Source organism: Quercus lobata, chromosome 5, assembly GCF_001633185.2.
Source record: "Quercus lobata isolate SW786 chromosome 5, ValleyOak3.0 Primary Assembly, whole genome shotgun sequence".
Taxonomy (NCBI): domain Eukaryota; kingdom Viridiplantae; phylum Streptophyta; class Magnoliopsida; order Fagales; family Fagaceae; genus Quercus; species Quercus lobata.
The window spans coordinates 17,662,846-17,674,012 of record NC_044908.1 but is presented as its reverse complement, the minus strand read 5'-3'; positions in this window follow the sequence as shown (position 1 = coordinate 17,674,012).

Below are 11,167 nucleotides of genomic sequence, written 5' to 3'. Positions count from 1 at the left end.
TGAAGGTACGTAGCTAAATTTTTTTTTTTTATTATTTATTTATTTATTTATCATTTGATATGTTTTTGTCACACCTTGAACACAATGAATGAGAGTACGCACGTGAAACTATCCACACAATTAATAAGTTTTCATATTACAAGTATTTAAAACCTTTCTAAAGAGTACCGCTGCACATTCTTGGTACAGTGGTCATTCTACAAGTATAAGTGTTTATGGTATATAGGGGTAAGGGTTGGGGTTCAAGTTTCCAGAAAGAAATTTCACACACATATACACTTAAATTAGGTTAGAGTATAATTTTTATCTTGTATAAAAAAAAAATTTTAAAAAAAAAACCTATCTAAAGAGTAATATTTAACCTCAAATAAATATTTAATCATATAGAATCCAAACCTAAGCTCAAAGAATTCATATGCCAAAAGAATCTATAAATATTTGGAAAAAGAAACATCCAAAACCACAAGTTCATAAAATACTAAATAACGAAATTCACAATTTTGTATAATGCTTACAACCCTAGCAAGAGCCTCAAAATTAAGAATAATGCTAGAGATACAAACTATTTCACAAACTACTAATGTGGTGAGTGATTATTGATAAATGAAAAAGTGATATTAATGGTAAGTCTAGATGAAAACTAATAAAAAGTTAACCACATCAGCCGTTTGTAAAAATATTGTAAAATAATTTGTGGCTATAGCATTACTCCAAAATTAATTGTTATTCATCACAATTTGAACAGAAAAAGAAAGAAATGGAGTGAGCTTTACTACTTATTTAGTTAGTATCCCATTTCCTAACAAGCCGAGTTAAGTATAAAACAAAATGTAATCAATTTTCCAAAGCAGTGTAAAAGTCATAGACTTTGCAACCACTACAAAAAACGCGGGCTATAGCCGCGTTTTTTTTAGCCGTGTTTACAAAAAATGCAGCTATAAGGGATAGAAACGCGACTAAAGCCACAAGCTATAGCTGTGATTTTCAAACACGGCTATAGGTCCTGTCGAATAATTTTGAATTTGAGGGTGACCTGTAGCTGCGTTTTATAAAAACGCCACTATGGCTAACTTAAAACGCAGCTAAAGATAAGTTGTAGCCGCGTTTTAAAAAACGCAGCTATAGGTCCAACCGAATAATTTTTTAAGGTGGACTTATAGCCGCGTTTTTGTGTTTTAAAAAGCGGCTAAAGGTTACCTACAGCCGCATTTTTCAAAAACGCAGCTATAGGTAACCTGTAGCTGTGCTTTTGTGATTTAAAAACGCGGCTACGGGTCATCTTTAGCTGTGTTTTAAAACCCGAAAAATGTAGCTATAGGTCTAGTATAAATTTTTTAAGGGCTGACCTATAGCCGCGTTTTTGTTTTTTTAAAACGCGGCTATAGGTAAGTTGAAGCTGTGTTTTTTCTATTTAAAAACGCGGCTATAGGTAGCGCTTAAAAAAAAAAAAAAAAAAAAATTTCCTGAAGCTTCCCACGTACACCACCTTTCCCACCTACACCCCTACTTTCCCACCTACCCCCACATACTCTCTTTTCTTTCTTTTCCCTTTCTTTCTTCATTCTTCAAGTGCTTCGTTCTTTTTTTTTCTTTTTTTTTTCTTTTTCTTTCTTCCTTCTTCACATCTGGGTAAGTCTTTCTTCTTTTTTTTTTTTTTTTTTTTTTTTTTCTTCCTTCTCCACATCCAGGTACTCTTTTCTCTCTTTTTTTTTTTTTTTTTTTTTTTTTTCCTTCACATCTGGGTACCTTTTTTTTTTTTTTTTTTTTTGGTTCCTTTTTCTTTCTTCCTTCTTCACAGGTTTGTGTTCTTTTTTGTTTTTGAGCTTGTGCTTTTGTTTTCTTGAATGAAATTAGTGTTAGATTTGGTTGGTTTTGTTGAATGAGAGGAGATTCATGGGTTTGTATTATATTTTGGAGCACGTTTTGTTTGATTTTGAATTTTTTGGTTGTGTTTGTATTGTGAGTATGTTGTGTTTGTATTGTGAGTATGTTGTGTTTGATTTTTAATTTTCTGGGTTTGTGTTTGATTTTGAATTTGTTGGGTTTATGTTTGATTTTTAATTTTCTGGGTGCATGTGTTTGTATTGTGAGTATATTGTGTTTGATTTAAAATTTTCTGGGTGTGTTTGTATTGTGAGTATGTTGTATTTGATTTTCAATTTTCTGGATTTGTATTTGATTTTGAATTTTTTGTATTTGTGTTTAATTTTGAATTTTTTATATTTGAATTTTCAATTTTGAATTTTCTGGGGAAAAAAAAACCCAGAAATTTTTTTTTTTTTTTTTTTTTTTTTTTTTTTTTTTTGTTTTTTAAAAAACCTATAGCCGCGTTTTCAGACACGGCTTAAAGCTGGTCTGTAGCTGCGTTTCCAAAAACGCACCTATAGGGCCGAATCCTATAGCCGCGGTTAGAAAACGCGGCTATAGGCTTTGAGCTGCGGTCTCAACGCGGCCATAGGAAACACAGCTCAAAGCCTATAGCCGCGTTTTTGGGGTCTTAAGCTGCGTTTTTCAAACGCAGCTTTAGACCGGTTTTTTTGTAGTGAACATTTCAATAACAATTGTTTCAATGAGGGAATAAATATATATATTTTTTTTCAATCCAAAATTCATAAACTAAGTTCATATACTAACAATCTATGAAACTATGGTTACATTCTATACCCGTGACTAGGGTTAGATTAACACTCCATCACAAGATATATCCTAAAATGAACCAGCTTCTAAGTCAATGTTTACCTCCAATGCCATAGTCCATTGCATCGTCAGATTGTGTATTATATTTCAAAATATATTCAATATTATTCACTTCATATTCAATAACACATTTGTAATGTCCAAGTTCAATGAAAGATTTCATTCAAGTTTTCATAATCCTCAAGATGCTTGATCCTATTTTGAAATGTTCAGAATTTTTGAACAAGCCAATTTAATAATAAAAAAAATTTATAAAATATTTTAGCAAGGAATTAATTGCAATTATTTTATTAAAATCAAGCAACTCAAATTATTAAATGAATTTTTGCAAGAAAGAACACTAATTTCGTGAATAAAATATTTATTTCTAACCACTTTATACGCTATGGAAAAGCTCACTTACATCACAATGCATATTCAAATACTCTTTTTTTTCTTTTTTTTTTGGTGAAAGACGATTCATTAAAACAAAAACTAAGGAGCTACAATCAGTTCAGGACACATCCTATTAGAATACATCCCGTTGAGGTCATCCTCAAACACATTTGCTACGACCATAGGCTGACTATCAAAAGAAAAAAAAAATCAGCCTTTTGACTAAAACTCATCCTAGCAAGACTATCAGCACACTGGTTTGCTTAACGGAAGCAATGCTTAATCTAAATCTGTTGAATGTAGGAAACTAGCAGCCTGAAGTCGTCCAAAATAGGAGAAACAATGTTATTTACATAAGGAGTTACCCAAAACATCCACTATAGCTTTTGCATCTAATTCAATATATATTAAGTCTGCAACACAACATAAGCCCTTCCCTAAGACCCTAGAATTCCGAAACAAAACTATTTGTAAAGCCAATCCATCTGCTAAAACCAACAATTCACCACCCACAATCATCTCTAATCACACCCCCACAGCCCGCCAAACCAGAGTTGCCAATTGGCGCACTGTCAATGTTAAGTTTCATCCAACCTGCAAGTGGTCTCTCCTAACAAATTCTCTTTACAACCTTTCAGGTCAGCTGCCTAGGGGAAGCCACATAGTGAACAAATTCCACTGATTGTTTCAAAATATCAGCAAGTAAGTTAGGGTTACGGTTCTGCCTAATAAAAACAAAACGGTTCCTACTTTTCCAAAGATTCCAAATTGCAAAAGGAAATACAATTTTCCAAGGGGGGATCGAATTGAGCAAACTGCTATTTTGTTTCCCATTAAAGGAAAGCCAGTCCAATAAATTGCTTCTCCAAAAGGAATGGTTCGACACCTCATGCCCCAATTGATTCCACACCTACTTATGGAGGATTGTCTCCGAACCTCCCTGGCAGATGGGGCAACTGGTCTCTTGAGCAATACCTCTTCTTTGAAGGCAGACTTTAATCCCAATACTGTTATGGGCACACATCCATAGGAAAGTTTTGATCCCAGGGAGTGTATCCATTTTCCAAATCCAGTTAGCCGAGAAAGGAGTGCTATCTTCAAATCCCATAGCAAGTTTATACGCACTTCTTAATTCAAAGGTGCCTTGAGGTGAACCGGCCCAATCAGTTTATCAAAACCTCTGCTTGTGATAGAAGTAGGAGTTGCTTGGCCGACTTGCAATAACTAAAAATCCTAAGAAAATTCATGTAATTTATTGGGTTAATTCCATGCTTGAAAGAGGGGATGTTAAGAATATTGTGGGTCCGAGGTTAGAAGGAGACATTGACATTATTTCTGTTTGGAAAGCATTAGAAGTGGCAATGGTTTGTGTATCTCCCACTTCCATCCAAAGGCCAACCATGACTTATGTAGCTATGGAATTAAAGCAATGTTTGATAATGGAATTGACTCGGAAGCATGAGGGTTTTGAGATTGATTCAGACCAAATTACTGGAATGAACCATGTGCATACTGGACAAACTCCCTTGGCAAGGTAGTAACTATAGCAAATATACAGAATCCCACTTGGACCTTTTCTTAAGAAGTGTCTGCAATATGTGCATCACATTGCCCCTCTTTGTGTGGTTTGTATTCAAGGTTGGATCCCTTCAATATACGCTTAGAAAAGAAATAAAAGGCAGTTGTTGTGTGGGGGGAATATAAAAGTTGTTCATGTGTGCTGTATAAAGATTTCGTATTTTATATATTGCAAATGCGAAGTTGGAAAAAAATATTATGTCAAAATTTTTAAGCAAGAAAGACACGGACAAGTATGAAATATTTTATGATATTTAACATCTTTGTTAAAATTGGCTGGGTCCTACATATGACTTGTGAGAAGGCATCATAGATTCGATCAAGAATCATGGCTAATTTCATTCTTGTGCATTCAATTGAATGTTTTAATGCCAAAAATACTAAAATCCCTAATTTAGCGTAGAACCCTAACCCTAAAATTCCAATTATTTAACAAATCATTCAGAAATAATAGTATTGTCAAATTGAGGGTTTCAATAATCAATTAGAGGTCTCTGTTAGGTTCTAAAGTCTTAGGATTTTATGTATTTAGAACTCTAATTTGTATTGTTGGCAAACCATGATCAAAACAATGTGTTTAGAAGTGTTTAAGTATAGCTCAAAGTTGTGCGTCTATGTAAAGTTGGAATCGAGTTAAAGTAGGAAAGGATTGTGCCTTTCGGCCTGACTCGATCGAAGCTCGGGCAGAATGATTTTCTGCAGATTCGTCCAACTTTGCCCTAAGTGTTTTAAAACGTTTTTAGGGTTTCTTATTTGTCCTAAGTATAAAAGGCAAACCCTAGCCACGTTTAGTGTTGCTCATATTTGCGGTTTGTGTAAATCTCTTGTGAGATCTAGAGGAGTTTTCCTTTACACAAACTTAGGGTTTTCAAGGAGAAGATTTATCTACGCCTTGATGATCAATTCAGTTGCTGCCATTGAAGCTTAAAGAAAACACAAGCGGGTGTGCTTGTATCTGGTGGTGAATCCAAGAAAGAAGGAGTCTGTGGATTCGGAACTTGCACGTGGTCGTGTCAGTAAGTTCTACTGGTTGGTAGCAATAAGAAGTCGAGCGTGGGGGCTTGTAAGTCTTATTGTATGAATTTCGATTCTTTCAAGATAGTGGATTCAAGTTTACCTTAAGGATAGCTAGGTCAAATCCTCCCCAGGTTTTTACCGGTTTGGTTTCTTGGGTGATCATATCTTGTGTTATTTATTTTCCGCTGCTTTGCATGATTTGATCTTTATTATTGTGATAACCTAGACTTGTTTAATTGGACTAAGTAACAATTTGGCTAATTATCTAGGTTTAATCAATTGTTTAAGGGGTCTAAAAACTATCAAGTGGTATCAGAGCGGGTAGCTCTTTTCTTGTTGATCCTTTGATCACTGAGCTGATCCTTGACCTCTGTTGTTATGGAACACGGACACTCTCTAGTTATTCCTCCTCACTTTGATGGGAATGATTATGCTTACTGGAAAGTAAGAATGAAAGCATTCTTGAAATCCATTAATGAGAGGGTGTGGAACTCCGTTGAATACGGATGGGAGAAGCCCACTACTCCTGTTGGTGAGTGGGAAACTTCTCAAAAAGAAGCAGCTGCATTTAATAGCAAGGTTATGAATGCGATCTTTAACGCTGTTTCTATGGAGGAATTTAAGAGAATCTCTAATGTTGAGGTTGCTCATACTGCTTGGAATATCCTCCAGACTGTGCATGAAGGCACAAAGACTGTCAAAATAAATAAATTGCAGCAATTACTTCTAAATTTGAAAACATTAGGATGTCTGATGATGAATCTTTTGATGCATTCTATGCTAAATTGAATGATATTGTTAATTCTACTTTTAACTGGGGTGAAATCTATGATCAATCTAAAATTATTAGGAAGATTCTTAGATCTTTGACTGAAGACTTTAGACCCAAGGTAACTGCCATTACTAAAAGTAAGGATGTGGACTCCATTCCTGTTGATGAACTCGTAGGATCTCTTCAATCCTATGAGTTGGATCTACCCAAAACTACCAAATCCAAATCAATGGCTCTTAAGTCAGTTGATGATGTTGAAGGTGGTGGATTTGATGATGAGCTCTCTACTACAGAGATTGCCTACCTTACCAAGAACTTTAGAAACTTTTTCAGGAATAATAATAGAAAGGCAAGAGGCACAAACATTGCTGAACCTAGAAATTTTAGGAAGCATGATCCCACTAAGGTGAACAACAATGATAAACCTAGAGAAAGAGTAGGTCAATCTTCCAATAATTCTTTAGGCTCTCAGTGTTTTGGATGTCAAGGGTAAGGACACATGAAATTTGAATGTCCAACCTATTTGAAGTCTAAGGGTAAGGCTATGGTTGTAACCCTTAGTGATGGTGAAGTTTCTAATAATGAGTCTGATTGTGATGAGGATGGAAATTTCATTACTTTCATCGCTACTGCTGTAGTTGATGAGAGCATATATGTTGAAGAGAACCCTTCTGATGGGGAACTCTCTGAAGATGCAGATTTTCAAGAGGCCTATAATAAACTTTGCAAAGTTGCTGCAAAGGATGCTATGAATGTTGAACTTGGTCTGAAGAAAATTGAATCTCTTGAGCTTGAGAAGAAAATTTTTCTTGTTAAACTGTTTGATGCTAATGATCTTTAGAACAATGTGAAAACTGAAAATATGCTTTTGCTTGATAAAGTTAAATCTTTGGAACTTGATTTATTTGTTGCTAGATCTGCTAGTTCTAAACTTGATCAAATCCTGAGTGTTCAAAAGTCTTCTTCTGACAAAACTAGATTAGGTTATGTTGAAAGCATCTCTGTATCCGCTCCTCATTCCACAAAGTTTGTTCCTTCATCTTCTTCTTTTGAACCTTCAGTGAGTGAGATAGTGAGTGAAACTGTCAAACCCCCTGTGAGTGAGGTTGTTAAACCCTTAGAAGGTTCATCATCTAGGAAGATTAGGGTTGACCTGAAAGAGTCTAAGTCTAAGAAGCCTACCTTATCTAAGGACAAGACACATGATAAGCCTGCATGAGTTTGTCACTTTTGTGGAAAGTCTGGACACATCCGTCCAAACTGCTACAAGCTGCTAAGAGAGCAAACAAACCAAAAGTACCTGTGCCTCAAGCACTTGATCCTATGGTACTTATTGGTGATTTGGTAAAGGCTTTAAACCTTTATTCCAATCCTGGAATTGGTAATCATTCTCATGTGAATAAGAACTCCAATGCTCATGGTGCATCTAAAAGGTTTTGGATACAAAAGACTCGATCTAACTGAGTCTTTCTGACATGGTCCTTGTGCTTCATTGCTCTACCCTTTGTGACCATTGTTCTTTGGTTTTGTTTTGGTTTTTTTTTTTTTTTTTTTTTTTTTTTTTTTTTTTTTTTTTTTTTTTCTAGGATTTGCATTGCATAACATTCATGCATTTCATTCTGGGTGTTTTTTTTTTTAAATATATATATATATATATATATAATAAAAAATAAAAAAATAAAAGGGAAAAAGGAAGTAAATTTTGTTTTGTACTATTCTTCTTGGTTTTTGAGAACAAAGTTAGTCAATTTATTTTCACATAACATGTCTTTTGTACCTTGTTTAGCTTTGATAAGCTTACTTATTGCACTTTACTAGTTGAAGTTTTGTAGTGCATGTTGTATGGGAAAGATGTTTATGGTTTTTTTATTACTATGTCTTAATCTTGAAGTCACATGTTTTTAAATGTTTGACTTGAACTTTTAGAGAAAGGCATAAATAACCATCTCACCACTGTTCACTAGCCAATCATGAACACCTTGGTGCATATCATAAGATTTTGTGTTCGAGAAAGTGTAGCACACGCACAAAAAGAACATAAGGTGAAGCCTCGGATTAAATTGCTTAATTCTTAAAATCAAAATTGGTATGTACTATTAGGCTTGATGCGAAACTCACATAACTTAAAATTGGTATGTATATTATGAGGCATAAATACAAGAAACTTATATGATTGCAATCTTATGATCTAGGAGATGTGGGAGTTATATGATGTAACTCTTTAGGTGATAGTCTCTTTTAAATTCTTTGTGATGAATTTTGTAGACTTTGTGATTGATTGCTATTCACATATCACCTCACATGTATCTCAAGTTTTTGCTAGTTGCACACACTACACGAGTTACTCTTTGCTAAATATTGTACATATTATTGTGTGTGTCTATGGTCTGACCAACCAAGTTTTGCAAATACTTTGAATTTTGTGCAAAATAAATTTGTTGCTGGAAAATTTGTGGAGAATGCAAGAAATTTTGTTTTTGGGAATTTGGGCTTAAAATTCTTGTTTTGAAAATCATATCATCACATACTCATGCATTTTTGTTCTTAAATTTCAATGCTTTGAGTTAATTCAAAATGTTTTTCAAAAACTGTGTTTTTTCCTCAAAATTTGGTGAGTCTCTGCCTATTTCGATCGATCTATTCTGTTTTTTCATCGATTGAAAATTTTTAAATTTGATAGAGAGAGTCTCTGTCTGTTTCGATCGATCGAACTTGTTTCATTTTTTTTAATAGAGTCTCTGTTTGTTTCGATCGATCAAAGCTCGTGAAATAGGTTTTTTAAAAAGACAGATTGGACTTTTCAAAGTCACTTTTTCAAATAGTTTTTCAACTTTTCTCTCTCTCTGCGTTGGCTATAGGCTCCACCATCAATTTTTTGTCATTTTCCTTCAAGATTTTTGCAAGGTTTTCGTCCTTGAAGGCTGGTAAGTCTCTTTTGCCATCCTTTTGCATTTTATTTCATGTTTTCATGCATTTTTCATGCATTCTTGTGGCTATTTTCGGCACTTTGAAAATATTGGGGTTTTTGATGATTCGAACCTATTTTGGTGAAATTGATCAATGGGTTTTTGTTCTATGATGCTATAATAATGATCCTTGTAGTTTAATTTGATCAATTTTATCCTTGTAGTTTAATTTGATCAATTTTGTGGTTTTTGAAAAATTGGAAATTCTAGGGTTTGAATTTGATCCGAATTGGGAATTTTTGTCTAATTGGGTTAAATTGATGAAATTGGCTTATCAAATTGATGTATTTGGTCATTATTTTTGTTATTCTATCATGTGTGATGATCAATTCATCAATATTTTTTCAAAATTGATCAAGTGGTTTTCCAAATTTTTGGGGTTTTTGTGTTAATACCTCAATGTTCAAGCCAATTTTGTGAATTTGAACTTTTTAGACTTAATTCACTGCATTAGAATATGCATCATGTCATTTAACATGTTCATGCATCATATAGATTTTTATTCTATATTTTGTTTTTGTACTAACTTGCAGTCTGCCCTTGGTTTTTTTTTTTTTTTTTTTCTCTCTATGTGTTGGTCCTTATCCTAGCACCATGCCTAGGAAAACTAGAGCCCATTGGACCACTTCCACTTCCTCTGAGTCTCCCACTAGGGTTGAGTTCTTTAGGAATGATAAGTCTAGAGAAGCCTTTGAGACCTTGAACTGTAAGCGTAAGATATAGGCTGAGTGAGCTGTTGTGTTGGATAAGCTTGATCCGACCATTAGGGCCAATTTTGAGTCTAGAGGTTGGTTGCCTCTCTTAGAGATAGATCATCCACCCCCAACCGCCCTGATTAGAGAGTTCTTCTCGAACCTCTCTTGCCACATCTATGATTCCAACACCCTTATTAGGAGTTGGATATGAGGTGTAGAGTTCACCATTACCCCTCGGGTAGTAGCTGAGGCTCTTGGGGTTCCGGTTGTTCAGGAGCCTGATTATCCCTATGATGAGTCACGCTCATTAGATGTAGTCATGTCTTACATCACTGGGTCATCTATCCAGTGGGGTTCTGATCCTCGGATCACGTCCGCTGAGCTTACCGAGACGGCCTATCTCTTCTTTAGGATAGCGTGTCATTCCTTATGGCCTATCTCTCACTTCCACAACATCCCTTTAGAGCGATGTGTGTTTTGTATGCCTTTGTTTCTGGAGCGTCTATCAGTTTTCCTCACTTGTTCCTTCGTTCTTTGAACGAGGTTCATAGGAGTTCTGTCGTAGGGCATGCACTGATTCATCCTATTTTCATTCATAGGATTTTGCTCTTCTTAGGTCTAGATGGTTTTCTGTCTGGTGAGCCTGTTCATGTGATTGCTCCCATAGGTGCCACCTTTCTTCGTCAGAAGGCTGCTCAGTTGAGAGTTGCTCCTTCTCGTCCTAGAAGTGCGTCATCTAGTGGTGTTCCCCCTCCTCCCTCTTCTACAGGTACTGCTGCTACTGAGACATTAGGTGCTGCTGCTGATGCTGATGTTCCTCCACCGACTGCTTTGGATGATTCAAACATTCGTCGCACGTTGGATCATGTCTTGACCGTTCAGGCGGCTCAAGGTCAGATTTTGGTGGACGTGCTCGATGAGATCCGTGCCTTGCGTGCGGAGTTGGCGCAGTTTAGACCACCTCCCTTTTGATGATGGATATCATGTTTGCCCTTTGGCATTCCGTCACAAAAAGGGGGAGTACTTTGTAGAGTGTTTTTGTTTTCAGGGGGAGTTTATTTATTTTG